This window comes from Mobula hypostoma, chromosome 18 (genome assembly GCF_963921235.1).
Source record: "Mobula hypostoma chromosome 18, sMobHyp1.1, whole genome shotgun sequence".
In the NCBI taxonomy this organism is placed as follows: Eukaryota; Metazoa; Chordata; class Chondrichthyes; order Myliobatiformes; family Myliobatidae; genus Mobula; species Mobula hypostoma.
This window is the reverse complement of record NC_086114.1, coordinates 12,815,474-12,832,468: the sequence shown is the minus strand read 5'-3', so window position 1 is coordinate 12,832,468 and position 16,995 is coordinate 12,815,474. Positions and strand designations below refer to the sequence as shown.

The 16,995-nt window shown below is 42.8% G+C and overlaps 1 protein-coding gene across 3 annotated transcripts in view; it reads left to right on the top strand.

The window, feature by feature from the left end:
- Positions 1-3,791: 3,791 nt before the first annotated feature.
- tmem266 (transmembrane protein 266) overlaps positions 3,792-16,995 on the top strand; it is a 206,545-nt gene continuing 193,341 nt past the window's right edge. For all 3 annotated transcript variants that reach the window (XM_063070459.1, XM_063070458.1, XM_063070457.1), the window contains exon 1: positions 3,792-4,151. The gene's annotated coding sequence lies outside the window, so the exon portion shown is untranslated. The remainder of the gene's footprint in view (positions 4,152-16,995) is intronic.

Genomic DNA, 16,995 nt, shown 5'->3' with positions numbered 1-16,995 from the left:
AATGAATAACAAGGGTCTCAACACCAATCCTTGTTGTGCACCAGGAGACACCAAACTTCATTCTGAGAGCCAATCTTCAGCCACCAGCGTATTTCTGAGCCAATTTAGAATCCACCTGCCAGTCCTGATGAAGCATCTCGGACCGAAACCAGCAACTCTCTTTATTCCTCTCCATAGGTTCTAGCTGACCTGCTGAGTTCCACCAGCATTTTGTGTGTGCAGCTCTCCCTGTATTCCATGGGGCGGAACCTTCCAGACCAACCTACCAGCCCCTCATAATTTTACAAACTTTCATTAGGACAGTGCGAAATGGTGGAAACAGTTAGAGTACAGTACCATGTGGATTTGTTTAATCGTCTGCACAGGAAGTGCCAAAGCTTCATCAATATGTTGTGAAATTTGTTTGTTGAATTTTACTGGATTAGTTTAATTCCACATGATTATTGAGGGGAACTCAGCAAAGAACTTGAATGAGCTGTTACAAGAAATATGTGTTTCATTTGGAAGTCATAGCATCCCAGCATTGCATTGCAGAGAAAAGAGCCGCTTGAATAACCAAATCCACACTAAGCCCACATGCCTGTATAAGGTCCACATGGTTCTATGCGTTGTCTATAAAAGTGCCTGTCTAGATAGCTTTTGAATAACCTTTTGTTTAACCGTAAGAGCCATGGTTAGGGCATTGGTAAATGATACAAATGATGATAGGAAATCTGGCAGTCCAGCTTCTGATGGTTGGGAATTCCGAATGTTTTAGCATCTGGATCATTTAGTAATCTGGAACGTGAGCCAGGAATTCTGTGTGCAAGTGAGGTCAGGACTGAGATCCTGGTTGTGGGTTGGAGATGGATTTGGGGGTCTGGAACACTGCGAGGTCATAAGACAAAGGAGCAGAATTAGGCCATTCAGTCCATCAAGTCTGCTCTGCCACTTTATCATGGCTGGTTTATTATTCTCTCTCAACCCTATTCTCCTGCCTTCTCCCTACAACCTTTGACATCCCCACTCATCAAGAATCTATCAATCTCAGCTATAAATATACCCAATAACATGGCCTCCACAGCTGTGTGAATTCCTCAGATTCACCACCTTTTGGCTAAAGAAATTCCTCTTCATCTCTGTTCTAAAAAAACATCCTTTTTTTGTGAGGCTGCGCCCTCTGGTCCTAGACTCTCCCACTACGGGAAACATCCTCTCCAAGTCCACTTCGTGCAGGCCTTTCTATATTCAGAAGGTTTCACTGAGATTCCCCCCTACTGCATCCTTCTAAATTCCAGTGAGTGCAGCCCCAGAGCCATCAAAAGCTCCTCATATGTTAACCTTCTCATTCTTGTTTATTTCCTACTTCCTTTGAGCTCATCCCACTCACTGGAAAATTTGCTATGTTGCTTTATAACGTGTAAAAAATGTCAATTAAAAATATTGACATCCAGTAGTCTGAGAAATCGACTGGTCTGGTACTGACTGAGTGTCAGATTACTAGAGTTTTAATTGATAATTTTTTTTTAATTGTTAGATTGGACTTTACAACCTACATTTTAACTGTTAAGTGTCTCCATATAATATATGTATTAGATAAAGAATGATGGGGGAAAATCATTCTAGGAGGAATCCAAAATACCTTCAAGGAATGTAGTAACCAAGTCATCTTCAAGGGGCAAAGACTTTGGAAGGCAGTGTCCATCATTAAAGTCTGCCATCACCCAGGGCATGCCCTCTTCTCACTGTTACCATCAGGTAGGAGGTACAGAAGCCTGAAGGCACACACTCAGTGATTCAGGAACAGCTTCTTCCCCTCTGCCATCCAGTTTCTAAATGGATATTGAACCCATGAACACTACCTCACTACTTTTTTATTTCTGTTTTTAAGCAATATTATTTTAACTTAACTATTTAATAGACATAAATATACTTATTATAATTCAGATTTTCCTCCATATTTATCATGTATTTCATTGTACTGCTGCTGTAAAGTGGATGAGTTTCATTACATATTCCAGTGATATTAAACCTGATTCTGAATGGATTTGTTGTAATGTAGATCGGAGCTAAAGAAGAACATGTAGCTCACTGCCTGAAGGGTGAATGGGTACAGAAATCTCATCACCTTTATTGAGTACTTGGGAAAGAACTTACAGTTCCATGACACACAGGTCTTAAGGGTTGAGGTCAGATTACTTTGAATAGCTCTTTTTGGCTGGTGTGGACACAATAAACAGATGGCATCATTCCATGCCACAAATATCTGTGATACTATTAATAGTCCCTTAGAATATTTTATATAATAATAAAGAAAATAGCAGCAGAGATATATTACATGGATATATACATTTATAAATTCAACACGTGCACTCAGCAGTCACTTTATTAGGGTTCAGGTGTAGGTGCTGAAGCCCAACCACTTCAAGGCTCAACATGTTGTGTGTTCATAGATTCTCTTCTGCACACCACTGATGTAACACACTACCCCTGCCTTCCTGTCAATGTGAACCAGTCTGGCTATTCTCCTCTGCTCTCTCTCACTAACAAGGCATTTTCGTCCACAAAACTGCCACTTACTGGATGTTGTTCACATCATTCTCTGTGAATACTTGAGATTGTTGTACGTGGAAATCTCAGGACACCAGCAGTTTCTGAGATACTCAAGCCACCCTGTCTGGCACCAACCATCATTCCACTATCAAAGTCACTTAGACCACATTTCTTTCTCGTTCTGATGTTTGGTCTGAACAACAATTGAATCTTGAATCTCCTGACCATGTCTGCATGCTTTTATGCATTGAGTGGTTGCCACATGATTCGCTGATTAGCTACTTGCATTGACGAGCAGGTGTACCTAATAAAGTGGCCACTGAGTGTATATTTCAACAACGTGTCTTAGCAACATGCACGTTCTTTTTTTTAAATGTTAGTAGTGAGCATCTAAATGGAATGTAACACAGCAGTACTGTGGTCTGATTTTTTTTTCTCTCCAGTCTACCTGGCGATCCCTGTCTAATTCTAATTATTTTAATCAAATCATTGCGCCTCCTGAACAATCTGTCAAGCACCTACTGTATTGCATTCAATTGGGCCAACCGTGTATACTGGCACACAACACATAAACTACAGTAAGTAGTCACTGACATTAGAATTGTTTTTGCTCGTAGACTGCCGTTAATCCGACAGGTGAAGGTATGTGTGAATAAATACAACAGGGAGTGGGTAGTTTCCTCCTCAAATAATTAAAACACATATGGAGGGGAATAGAGGGTTCTGCAGATTCCTTTTTCAGGCAGCTGAGTTTTACTGTGTAAAAACCCTCGCAGGAGCATAATACATATGTACAGAAACTGAGGCGTGTAAATAAACTCGGACCATGCTTAATTAAAACGCGCGGATTTAATTATCTAGAGCAGTACTGTATAAGCCCGTGTTTTCGGCTGTTCTGCAGCGAGGGGTTTACTTCTACCGCTGAAGATTTCAGCACGTTGGCTAGCTCCTACCCTCCAGTGTGACTGCATCGTGTCTTTCCCGAGTGCAAGGAAATCTCTCTCATTTGGTTGCGAGAGGGGGTGGGGAGGAGTGGAGGGAGACTCCTGGCTTATTTTTTTGCATTTGCATTTTTTGTTGGTTAGTTTGACTCTGTGCTTATTTCCCCCTGCCGCTGTTATTTATTTACATTATGTAAATAAATGTCATTGTACGTGTGTGTGCGCGCGCGTGTGTGTGTGTGTGTGTGTGTGTGTTGTGTGTGTGTTGTGTGTGTGTGTTGTGTGTGTGTTGTGTGTGTGTGTGTGTGTGTGTGTGGGGGGGGTGCAATTGATAAGACAATTCTGTTTGGATCTCTGCTGGATTGATCATCTCAACACTCCGGTGGTGATGACGCTAGCATTTTATTCCACTTCTTGTTCCTGAGTAAGAGAGGCAGCGGCCCGGGTGTAAGGCAAATCCGCTAGAGAGAGAGAAAAGAGAGAGAGAAAAAAGAGAGAGAGAGAGGGAGAGAGGAGGGAGAGAGGAGAGAGCGAGAGAGAGAGAGAGAGAGAGAGAGAGAGAGAGCGACTGACCGACTTCCACCGATTGCGCTCATCAACGGGAAGCCCTCCACCCGCCGACAGTCTCACCAACCCAGCTACGGGAGCCACTCGCGGGGGTCTCCAGGATGTGACAGGGTAAGATACTGGTAAACCTTTCTCAAAACCTTTGCACACATTCGGGAAAATAATTAAATAAATGGCTTCCATCCATTGGTCTTCAACCCAAGAGCATTGCTTGTATAAAACGCAGCGTTCTAAATATATATTATATAATGCCCTTTTCCTGATATAAATAGCCTCAGGGAAGAGATTTGAGCGGATCGGGGAAAGCCTTTTTGTATTTTCAAACTGATGTGTTGCTTTGATATGTTACTTCACAGTTTACATTTAGAATCAGTACATTGTGTGTGCGTGCGTATGTGTGTGTGTGTGTGTGTGTGTGTGTATGCGTGTGTGTGTGTGTGTGTGAGTGTGTGTGTGTGTGAGCGCGCGCGCGTGTTGTGCACGGGTGTGTTTTACCTCTCTTTAGACCAGGTCGTGTACCGAGGCCCTGCAACTTAAAATATCCAGATAATACAGATTTGAAGGGATCAGCTCTATGGAAAGTGGCTGGAGAGCCGTGTAGTGACTGGCGCTACTAACAGCCAGCAAGAGGCAAGATCCATGATATTCTTAAAGCCACATTGATTAGAGCCCTGGTTCCAATATTGGAATCACCGCCACTTCCCCAGTGTAACAAAATCTTTAAATATGGATTCATAAATATTCAAACAATCCATGTGAGAAAAGGCTTTCTGTTCTGCCCACATAGTTATATATATTTTTACAGCCAGGGTTAAGCTTTTAATTCCTTTGATAACCACATTGTTTCAACTTCTTTGGTGAGCAGGGCTTAGCTGGCCAATTTAGAAAGCCAATATAACATCAATTTGGCAACAACCCTACATTGGTGAAAATGGTTAGGGATAATCTTGCCTCTCCTGAAATGTCACTAAGCTGGATCTCCCAGGGGTATCATAGTGTGGGCCGTCATGTGGGTTGAGGGTGCTGGAGGGAATGCTTCAAATGGGGCAGCTTGGCCGATGTGATTTAGCAAAGATCGCCCTCCCTCCCTCCCCGGTGAAGCAGGGTTTTTAGTGCTGGCTGCGAGGGACATGCTGTTTAAGGAACAGGACATTTGTTACCGTATCTCATTTGATACCGCAGTAATAGGAGAGGTGAGAGATTGAAATGCAGGTATTGTCCTGGGTCACAGATTTCCTCCTTTACTTTCCTTCTCCCTTTCCGCAAGTTCCTTTCTTCTTTACCCCTACCCTCGCCAAATATTTTCATTGCTCTCGATTTCCCATCATTTCATCTTCAGCACAGTTAGAGGCAAAGCAATGGCGTTTAGTCAACCTTTGCAATGTATCCAGAAAGGCAATGTTAACTAATAAATGGAAGTGTTGGTGATACAATGACTGGTAGATCAGCGAAACTGACACATGTAGCTGATACCTCTGGGTGTTATCGTTGGGTGATGCATGGTTCTGGCTCAAAACGCTTCACTATTCCCCAGATACCATGTTTTGCATGCTTCTTATGTCTATTTTTCCACCACTTATTTAATTTAATTTTCTTTTTTAAATGTATGTACGTATTGTAATTTGCAGCTTTTACTAATCTGTATTGCAATGCACTGCTGCTGCAAAACAACAAATTTCACGACATATGCCGGGAATATTAAGCCTGATTCCGATTCTGATTCAGAGTTTAGAAGCAGCTACACGATCATGATGACAATGTCCAAGCTCCGCTTGATTTGCCCAAACCACACCGCCCAGAGTCTTCAATCATTAAAACTTACTCTTCAAATTCCTCCAAATCTCCCCCTGTTAAGGTGCTGTTTTGAACCCGCAGCATCCCTTTGAGCAAGTAGCAATCGGCGTGCCCAGCAGCATCTGTTGATGTTTTGGAATGTAACCCTGCACCAAGTCTCACAAGCCCCTCCGGCAGATTGTTTGTTCGAGATTCCAGCCTTGGCGTTCTCTCGTGTCTTTTTGTCCGAGTGTTTGCGCAGTTGTTATGATACACTCAGTGACCACGTTACTAGGTACATGGTGGTCTGCTGCCTCTGTAGCCCATTCACTTCCAGGTACAAAGTGTTGTGCTTTCAGAGATGCTTTTCTGCACACCACGGCTGTAACGCAAGGTTATCTGAGTTACTGTCGTCTTCCTCTCATCTTGAACCAGTCTGGACATTTTCCTCTGCTCTCTCTCTCTCTCATTAATGAGTCGTTTTTGCCCACAGAACTGTCACTGGATGTTTTTTCGCACCATTCTCTGTAAACTCTAATGACTTGTGCATGAAAATCCCAGGAGATCAGCAGTTTCTAAGATATTCAAACCACCCCATCTGGCACCAACAATCATTCCACTGTCAAAGTCACTTAGATACCATTTCTTCATCATTCTGATGTTTAGTCTGAACAACAACTGAGCATCTTGACCACGTATGCATGCTCTTATGCCTCCAATCTGACCACATGAACATCTGATTTCTAACTTCCGGTAATTCCTCCATCTCTCTCATAGCTCTTTCCCATTCCTCTTTCTGGCTTCCTTCCTACCCCTTCCTCTCTCCTCACCTGGCCACCACCTCCCTCCTCCTTCTCTTTCTCCCACGGTCCACTGTCCTTTCCTATCAAACTCCTTCTTCTTCAGCCATTGATCTTATCACCTCCCAGCTTCTCACTTCATCCACCCCTCCTCCACTCACCCACCTTTCCCCTCACCTGCCTCACCTACCATATACCAGCTTATCTTTCTCTTCCCCCCTCCCCACTTTCTATTCTGGATTCTCCCCCTTACTTTCCAGTCTCAGCCCAAGACATCACCTGTTTATTCCCCTCCATAGTTGTTGCCTGATCTGCTCAGTTCCTTCAGAATTTTGTGAGTGTTGCTCTGCATTCCCAGCACCTTCAGAATCTCTTGTGTTACTGCCCACTTCACCTTGTTTTCTGCTTAGCAATAGAAGAAACATTTGTCCGAGTTGGTTGGCAAGGTTCTGAAATCCTAACCAGGAAGAACGATGAGGTTGGGATCGAAAGAAAATCTTTAATCCCTTTACTGAAGCCCAAGTAGTGTGAGAAGGACTCTTGAAGGTACAGATATACCTCTTGGCTCAATGTGATGGCATCTTTCCCTGTACAGGACTGAGTGGTATAATGAGGCTTTGAACTAACTTCTCTAGAGCTCTCCATGTTGAGATATTCTTTGGTAACCGTTCACTACAATTATTGTGCAGATTCTCTACTGTACAAATCCAGGCCATGCTCTCTTCTTGCTGTTGTCATTGGGCAGAAGGTACAAGAGCCTTAGGTCCCACACCACCAGGTTCAGGAGCAGTTATTACCCTTCAACCATCAGGCTCCCGAACCAGCATGGATAACATCACTCACCTCAACACTGAACTGATTCCACATCATATGGACTCCCTATCAAAGACTCTACTGTGTAACTCAGCATTATTTATTTATTTAATAAGTATTGTTATTATTATTTTCTGTATTTGCGCATTGATTGTCAGTTTTTGTATGTGTGGACATTGATTTTGTTGTATTTTCTTTGCTCTGTTCTGCCTACAATAAAATTAATCTCAGGGTAATATATGATCTCAAATATATAATTTCATAATAATTTTACTTTGACCTTTGAACTTTTGAACTTTGAATCTGAGCTAATAATACATCTGTTACTGCCAGGGCCACTGATTTTCTTTTCCATAGAAAATTGGGTGGAATTATAATGTGCTATTCCCACAATGCTGATTTTAAAAAAACAGATAATCCCATGGAACTGAGCAGGGAATTGTCTTGATCTGTCAAAATATACTAGGGAGTGTAATTATATCATCATATGATCCTATTTAACAAAAAATGTGGGTTTACCTATTCAACAATTCCTAACCAATTGGTCAGATCCTTTCCCGTTGCCTGTGAGGGGAGGGAGGGATTTAGAGTAGGGTATGGAAAGTGATACAGCTGTCAGATAATAATATAATACAGTCAATTATCATTTTTGATTTCACTGCACATCAGGGGGCAGTAAAATTGCCAGCATCGTGCAATAAATAAAATGTATTTCAAAGATAGGCTCGCCACAAGCTGCACAGGGAATGCTGAATCCCAATTACTTTTTGGATGTATGATAGGAATCTGTTATTTTTTTCAGTTAGCGTCAAAGGTTACAGAGAAAAGCAGAAGAATAGTGTTGGGGGCGGGGATAATAACTCAGCCAGGAGGGAATGGTGGAGCAGACTCGATGGGCCGAATGGCCTACTTCTGCTCCTATGTTTTATGGTCTATTTAAAGTGAATTCAAGGTAACGGTGGATTCCCACTGCTGCCTCTAAGGAGTTTATATGTTCTCCCCATGACCCCTTGGGTTTCCTCCCACAGTCCAGATTATCCCAATAAATAAATAAATATTAACGGAACATGCTTTCATTGCAGTGCCTTGTCTCCTGCAAGGGTAAACAAGACCTGTAGTTATTTTTCATAAAGTTAGTCTCAGTACCAGTAATAATGGAGGTAACAAACTGTTGTAAAAGAACCAGCTGTTAACTTATGTCCTTCAGGTAGGCATTCTACCACCTTTATCCAATATGACCTAGATTTATGTGGATAATTCTAAGTATGGACAATGAAATCAAAGTAAATTTATTATCAAAGCACGTATATGTCACCATGTGACATATTGTGAAAATAAAGAAATACAGTAGAAGGACTGACAAGCAACCAATGTGCAAAAGGAGCCTAAGTGTGCAAATGAAAATAAATATGTAAATAAATAATACTGAGAACAGGAGCTGGAGAGCCTTTGAAAGTGAATTCGTAGATGAGTTCATTGTAATGAACGCTAGCATCGCTAACACCGTGCACTTCCTGTGAATCAAAGTCAAAGTCAAAGTCGAGTTTATTGTCATATGCATAAGTGCTTTTACGCACAGGTGCAATGAAAGGCTGACTTACTGTAGCATCACAGGCACATCGCATCAGATAAGCAGCATGCGCAAGGAAAACATACATTAAACATAAATTGCACTCATTACTTACAAGAAATGCAATTAGAACGAAAATAACAGAGTTCACTTTAGTGCAAAGTGATCAAAGTGGTCATAGTGTTGCTAAACTGCAGTGATTAGGGTTGTGCCAGTTGTTTCAGGAACTGACTGATTGAAGGGAAGAAGCTGTTCTTGAACCTGGTGGCGTGTACCTCCTGCCTGGTGGTCGTTGTGCAAAGATGGTGTGGTCTGGATGGTGGGGATCTTTGATGACAGATGTTGCGTTCCTGAGGCAGTGCCTCCTGTAGATATTAACAAAGGGTCGCACCTGTGATGTTTGGGCAGAGTCCGCTACTCTCTGTAACTTTGTACTGCATGTACATTTCAATTGTCGTACCAGACTATGATGCAACCAGTCAAGATACTTCCAACGTAAAGAATATGGGAGGAAGAACTGAAAGATTATGCTGATAGGAAGGATGTAAGAAGGCCAATGGATTGGTTCTAGCCACATAGCAATGTCTATGTAACAATGGAAAATTGTCCATCACAATCCATTATTCTCTACCCAAGAGATGGAAAATAATAGGCAATGGATGTGAAATTCCCTGGGGTTGAGAGGTAGATGTAGAGGTAGGTTTATAACACAGAGGATGGTGGGTGCATGAAACATCCTTCCAGGGGGTAGTGGTAGGGGCAAATACATTAGGGGCATTTAAGACATTTTAGATAGGCATATGGATTAATTAGTGGCACTTGGGATTAATTAGTGGCATTTGGGATTAATTAGTGACAGCAAATTAAAGGAAGGCGGGGCATACACTGTCTGGGTGGACAGAGCCTGAGTGGCGATCTTAAGGCTTTAGCTCTTCGAGGCCAGCGAAGAGAGGCTTCACTCAGAGAAAGAAAAGAAAAGCTCAAGCTTTTTCCTTCTCTTCTTTGTATCTGCTCAGTTGGGTAGAAATGACAGGCAAGATAGTTGAATGCTCCTCTTGCGGATCTGGGAAGGCAGGGAGACCTCCAGTATCCCTGATAACTGCAACTGCGAGAAGAGCATCCAGCCACAGCTTCTAACAAACCAGGTTGAGTTGGATGCACTCGGGATCATTTGAGAGGCTGAGGGGGTGGTAGATAGGATATAAAGAGAGGCAGTGACACCCATGGTGCAGGACACAGGAGACTGGGTGACAGTCAGAAAGGGGAAAGGGGTTAAAGAGCCAGTGCAGAGTATCCCTGTGGCCATCCCCCTCAACAACAGGTATATCACTTTGGATACTGTCGGGGGTGACTTAACAAAGGAAAGTCACAGTGGTCAGGTCTCTGGCACAGAGTCTACCCCTCTGGACTCAGAACGTAAGGGAGAAGAGGCACGCTGTGGTAATAGGAGATTCGTTAATTAGGGGAAGACTGAGGTTCTGTGGGTGAGAACAGGATTCTCGGATTGTATGTTGCTTCTGGGGTGCCAAGGTCCGAGGTATCTTAGATCAAGTCCACGGCATTCTTAAGTGGGAGGGTGAACAGCCAGAAGTCGTGGTCCATGTAGGTACCAATGACAGGGGTATGAGGAGTGATGAGGTTCTGCAGAGGGAATTCAGGGAGTTAGGTGCTAAGTTAAAGAGCAGGACCTCCAGGGTTGTGATCTCAGGGTTGCTACCCATGCCACGTGCTGGGTAGGCTGGAACTAGGAAGATTATACTGTTTAAAATGTGGCTAAGGAGTTGGTGTAGGATAGAGGGCATAAGATTTTTGGATGATTGGCCTCTCTTCCAGGGAAAATGGGACCTGTAGAGAAGGGACAGTTTGCACATGAACTGGAGGGGGACTAATATCCTAGCGGGAAGGTTTGCTAATGCTGCACAGTGGGGTTTAAACAGAATTGCAAGGGAATGGGAACCAGAGTGTCAGAACAGTTAATGGAGAGGACTTGGAGGCAGATGTTGGATAGACCTCAAAGTTAGGAATCAAAAGATTGAGCATGGTGTGACATAATCAAAAAGGGTGAATACAGGACTGAAGGTGTTGTATCTGAATGTGTGTAGTATACGGAATAAGGTAGATGAACTTACAGATTGGCAGTATGATGTTGTAAGCATCACGGAATCGTGGCAGAAAGATTATAGCTGGGAGTTTAATGTCCAAGGACACACATTGTATCGAAAGGATAGGCAGGAAGGCAGAGGGGTGGCATTGCTCTGTTGGTAAAAAATGAAATCGAATCATTAGAAAGAGGTGACATAGGGTTGGAAGGTGTTGAATTGTTGTGGATAGAGCTAAGGAACTGCATGGGTAAAAAGACCCTGATGGGAGTTGTATACAGACCCCCAAATGATGTGCCCTACAAATTACAACGGGAGATAGAAAATGGATGCAAAAAAGCAGTGTTACAATAGTTATGGGGGACATCAATATGCAAGTAGATTGGGAAAATCAGCTTGATGCTGGGTTACAGGAGGGAGAATTTCTAGAGTGCCTATGAGACGGCTTTTTAGAGCAACTTGTGGTTGAGCCCCCTAGGGCATCAGCTAGTCTGGATTGTGTGTTGTGCAATGAACTAGAATTGATTAAAGAGCTTAAGGTAAAAGAACCCTTAGGGAAAATTGATCAGAATATGATTGAATTCACCTAGAAAATTGAGAAGGAGAAGCTAAAGTCAGAAGTATCAGTATTACAGTGAAGTGAAGGGAATTACAGAGGCATGAGAGAGGCGGTGGCCAGAATAGTTTCAAAAAGAACAGCATCTCTGGAAGCAATTCAGAAGGCACGGGATATATGCATCCCAAAGAGGAAGAAGTATTCTAAAGGAAAGATGACATAACCATGGCTAACAAGAGAAGTCAAAGCCAAAATAAAAGCCAATGAGAGGGTATATAATAGAGAAAAGATTCATGGGAAGTTAGAGGACTGGGAAGTTTTTAAAAAACAACAGAAGGCAACTAAAAAGTCATTTAGAAGCTAAAGATAGAATGCGAAAATAAGCAAGCCGATAATATTAAAGAGGATACCAAAGGTTTCTTCAGGTATATAAAGTGTAAAAGAGAAATGAGTGGATATAAGACTGTTGGAAAATGATGCTGAAGAGGTAGTAATGGGGGACAATGAAATAGCAGACAAACTGAATCAGTATTTTGCATCACTGTGGAAGACACTGACAGTATGGTGGAAGTTCCAGGTGTCGGGGGCATGAAGTGTATGAAATTACCATAACTTGAGAGAAGGTTCTTGGGAAGCTGAAAGGTCTGAAGGTAGAACATCACCTGGACCAGATGGTATACTCCCCAGAGTTCTGAAAGAGGTAGCTGAAGAGATTATGGAGGCATTAGTAATGATCTTTCAAGAATGACTAGATTCTGGAATGGTTCTGGAAGACTGGAAAATTGCAAATGTCACTCCACTCTTCAAGAAGGGAAAGAGGCAGAAGGAAGGAAACAATAGGCCAGTTAGTCTGACCTCAGTAGTTGGGAAGATGCTGCTGTTGATTATTAAGGATGAGGTCTCAGGGAACATGATAAAATAGGCCATAGTCAGCATGATTTCCTCAGGGAAATTGTTGGAATTCTTTCAGGAAGTAACAAGAAGCATAGACGAAGGAGAATTGGTTGATGTTGTGTACTTGGGTTTTCATAAGCATTTGACAAGGTGTCACACATGAGGTTGCTTAACACGCTTCGGGCCTATGGTATTACAGAAAAGATTCTAACATGGATAGATAGATACTTTATTGATTCCAAAGGAAATTACAGTGTCACAGTAACATTACAAGTGCACAGATATGCAAATATTAGAAGAGAAGGTAAGAAAGAATAAAAAATGAGTTACCTCAAACAGTCTAACTGGAGGGGGTCATCACTTCCCCAGCTATAGGTTGACTTGTTATAGAGCCTAATGGCCAAGGGCAAGAATGACCTCTTTGGAGCAGCACAGTTGTCTTAGTCTATTACTAAAAGTGCTCCTCTGTTCAGCCAAGGTGGCATGCAGAGGGTGAGAAACATTGTTCAGAAATGCCAGGATTTTCTGTAAGGTCCTTTGTTCTACCACAGCCTCCAGTGTGTCCAATTTAATTCCTATAACAGAGCCATCTTTTCTAATCAGTATATTGAGCCTGTTGGCATCACCTGTGTTGATGCCATTGCCCCAGCGTACCACCACATAGAAGATTGTACTGGCGACAACAGACTGGTAGATTATGTGAAGGAGAGACCTGCACACCCCAAAGGACCTCAGTCTCCTCAGGAAGCAGAGGCGACTCTGGTCCTTCCTGTGCACAGCCTCTGTGCTGGTGTTCCACTCAAGTCTGTCATCCAGGTGCACCCCCAGGTACATGTAGGTCCTAACCACATCCACATCCTCACCATCAATAGGAACAGGGAGCAGTGCAGGCTTGGTCTTCCTAAAGTCCATCACCATCTCCTTTGTCTTATTGATGTTGAGCTGCAGATGATTCAGCTTGCACCATTTGACAAAGTCCTCCACCAGGGCCCTGTATTCGCCCTCCCATCCTCCCTTTATACGCTCAACTATTGCTGAGTCATCAGAGAACTTCTGCAGATGACATAACTCAATGTTGTATCTCAAGTCTGAGGTATACAGTGGGAGCCAATACAGTCCCCTGTGGGGTCCCAGTTCTGCTTATAGCCCTGTCTGACACACAGCTCTGAAGCCACACAAGCTGTGGTCTGCCAGTCATGTCATCCATTATCCAGGATACAATGGGAGTGCCAACCTGCATTGAATAGAACTTTTCCCCCAGCAACAAGGCAGTGGATAAAGCAAAGAATCAGAAGAGTCAGACTAGCTGCCGGTGACTAGTGGTATTCCACAGGGGTCTGTTTAGGGAACGATTCTTTTTTACAATATATATCAATAATTTGAATGATGGAATAGATAGCTTTGTTGCAAAGTTTGCAGATGAAATGAAGACAGGTGGAGGGGCAGGTAGTTTTGAGAAAGTAGAGAGGCTACAGAAGGACTTAGACAAGTTTGGAGAATGGACAAAGAAATGGCAGATGGAAAACAGCATTGGGAAGAGTATGGTCATGCACTTTGGTAGAAGAAATGAAAGGGTTAACTATTTTCTAAATGGAGAGAAAATACAAAAAAACTGAGGTGCAAAGGGACTTGGGAGTCCTTGTGCAGGATTCCGTAAATGTAAATTTGCAGGTTGAGTCTGTGATTAAGAAGACAAATGAAAAGTTAGCATTCATTTCAAGAGGACTAGAATATAAATCAAGGATGTAATGTTGAAACTTTACAAAGCACTGGTGAGGCCTCACTTGGAGTATTGTGAGCAGTTTTGGGCCCCTTATCTTAGGAAGGATGTGCTGAAACTGGAGAGGGTTCAAAGGAGGTTCACAAAAATGATTCCAGGGTTGAATAGCTTGTCATATGAAGAATGTCTGATGGCTCTGGGCCTGTATTCACTAGAATTCAGAAGAATGAAGGTGAGCTCATTGAAACTTATTGAATGGTGAAATGTCTTGATAGAATCGATGTGGAGAAGATGTTTCTTATGGTGGGAGAGTCTAAGACCAGAGGACACAGCTGCAGAATAAAGGGGTGTCCTTTTAGAATGGAGATGAGGAGAAACTTGTTTTGCCAGAGAGTAGTGAATCTGTGCAATTCTTTGCCACAGGCAGCTGTGGAGGCCAAGTCTTTATATGTTTTTAAGACAGAAGTTGATAGATTCTCGATTGGTCAGGTATGAAGGGATACAGGGAGAAGGCAGGAGATTGTGTCTGAGAGAAAAACCGGATCAGCCATGATGAAATGACAGAGCAGACTCGATGGACCAAATAGCCAAATTCTGGTCCTGTATCTTATGGTCCTATGGCCTTGCTGGAGAGCAATGTGGGAGAGAAGGGCTAGATTGATGAGGAAAGGACGCCAGCGTAGCATAATGTGATGCTATTACAGCTGGGAGTATCCCAGTGTTCAGAATTCCGTAAGAAGTTTGTACGTACTCCCCATGAACCGTACGGGTTTCCTTCTGGTACTCTGGTTTCCCCCACAGTCCAAGGATGTACTGGTTAGCAGGTGAGTTAGTCATTGTAAATTATCCTGTGATTCTGCTAGTATTAAATAGATGGGTTGCTGGGCGGTGTGGCCTGTTGGACAGGAAGGGTCTGTTCCACACCATAACTCTAAGTAAATGAAATAAAATAAATAAATCTTGGAGTAGGTTAGAACTTCAACAAAATAGAGTGGACCAAAGGGCCCACACTGTGCTGTATTGCTCTGTGTTCTATGTTCCATGTTGTTATTGAGTGCCAATGAATCGCGTTGACTCATGGCGACCATATGGATAGTGTAGTTGCCCACAGGATTTTCGCGGCGAGATACAGAAGTAGATTGCCAGGACTTTACTCCGTGCAGATACTGCTGCTGCCCAGGTTGGGACCCGGCCGGATTCAAACTTGGGTCCATCCTCCTCAAAGTCCAGTGCTGATGCCACTACACCACCGGCTATGTTCGATAAAACCTAGTAAATGTGTCCTTTTTTAACCCCTATTTCATATTTGTCTTTGATGCATCTTCCCTACATCCTAATTGCTTTATGCAACTTCTCTAGGATTTATGGTTGGGTAGGAGAAGCATGGAGAGAACCTATTGGTTTCAAAACACATTTTTACTTCTGTATTGTTATTCCAAAGATGCTCTAAATAGAGTCATACAACAGGTAAACACACTCTTCAGTCTACTAAGACCATGATGAAAATCAAACACTCATTTTACACTAATGTATACTAATTCTATTACTATTATTTCCCCATGAACTTCATCTTGATTCCACCACTCACCCATAGACTAGAAACAATAGACAGTCGCCAATTAATGTATCAACCTGCATCTTTTGGACATGGGTTGAAACTGGATCACCCTGGGTCACAAGGAGAGTGTGTAGTCTCAACATAGTCAGCACCCAAGGTTAAGATTGAACTTAGATCTCTGGAGCTGTGAGAGCTCTGCTAGCTGTGCTGCAGTGACGTCCTTCCTCCACCCCAAGATCCTCAGTCCTGGACGATTTGAAAGCTACAACCCTCAATGATTTGGCAATCCTTGAATTATGACCTCTGTGTATTTCCAACTTTCATTGCTTTACTGTGGGTGGTTTTTCCCTCAGCTTTGCAATTTTTTCTGCTGGATTTTTTTTCTCAACATAGAGTTGGAGAGCTTTACAGCTCAGAGACAGGCCCTTCAGCCCAGCTTGTCCATACTAACCAAATTTCCTGATCTGGTCCCATTTCCAGTCATTTGGCCCTGTACACTGCGTCTTTATAAGGCATTGGCGAGACTGCACTTGGAACGCTGTGAGCATTTTTGGTCCTCTATCTGAGAAAGGATGTGCTGACATTGGAGAGGATCCAAAGGGGATTCACGACTCGAGAACGATCCCGGGAATGAAAAGCTACACAAATGAAGAGTGTTTGATAGCTCTGCGCCTGTACTCACTGGAGTTTAGAAGAATGGGGGTGGGAGTGGAATTTCATTGAAACCTATTGAATATTGAAGTACCTAGACAGAGAATGTGGAGAGGATGTTTCCTATAGTGGGGGAGTCTCAGACCAGAGGGCACAGCCTCAGAATAGAAAGGCATCCCTTTAGAACAGAGATGAGAAGGAATTTCTTTAGCCAGAGGATGGCGAGTCTGTGGAATTCATTGCCACAGGTGGCTTTGCAGGCCAAGTCATTTAAGTATTCTTAAAGCAGAGGTTGATAGGTTCTTGATTAGTAACGTTGTCTAACTTTACAGGGAGAAGGCAGGAGAATGGGGTTGAGAGGGATAATAAATCAGCCATGATAGAATGGCAGAGCAGGCAGAATAGGCCGAATGGCCTAATTTTTCTCCCATGTCTTAAGGTCTTATAAACCTTTCCTATCCACATATCTGTCTAAATGCCATTTAAACGTCACAATTTTACCTGCATCTATCACTTCCTCT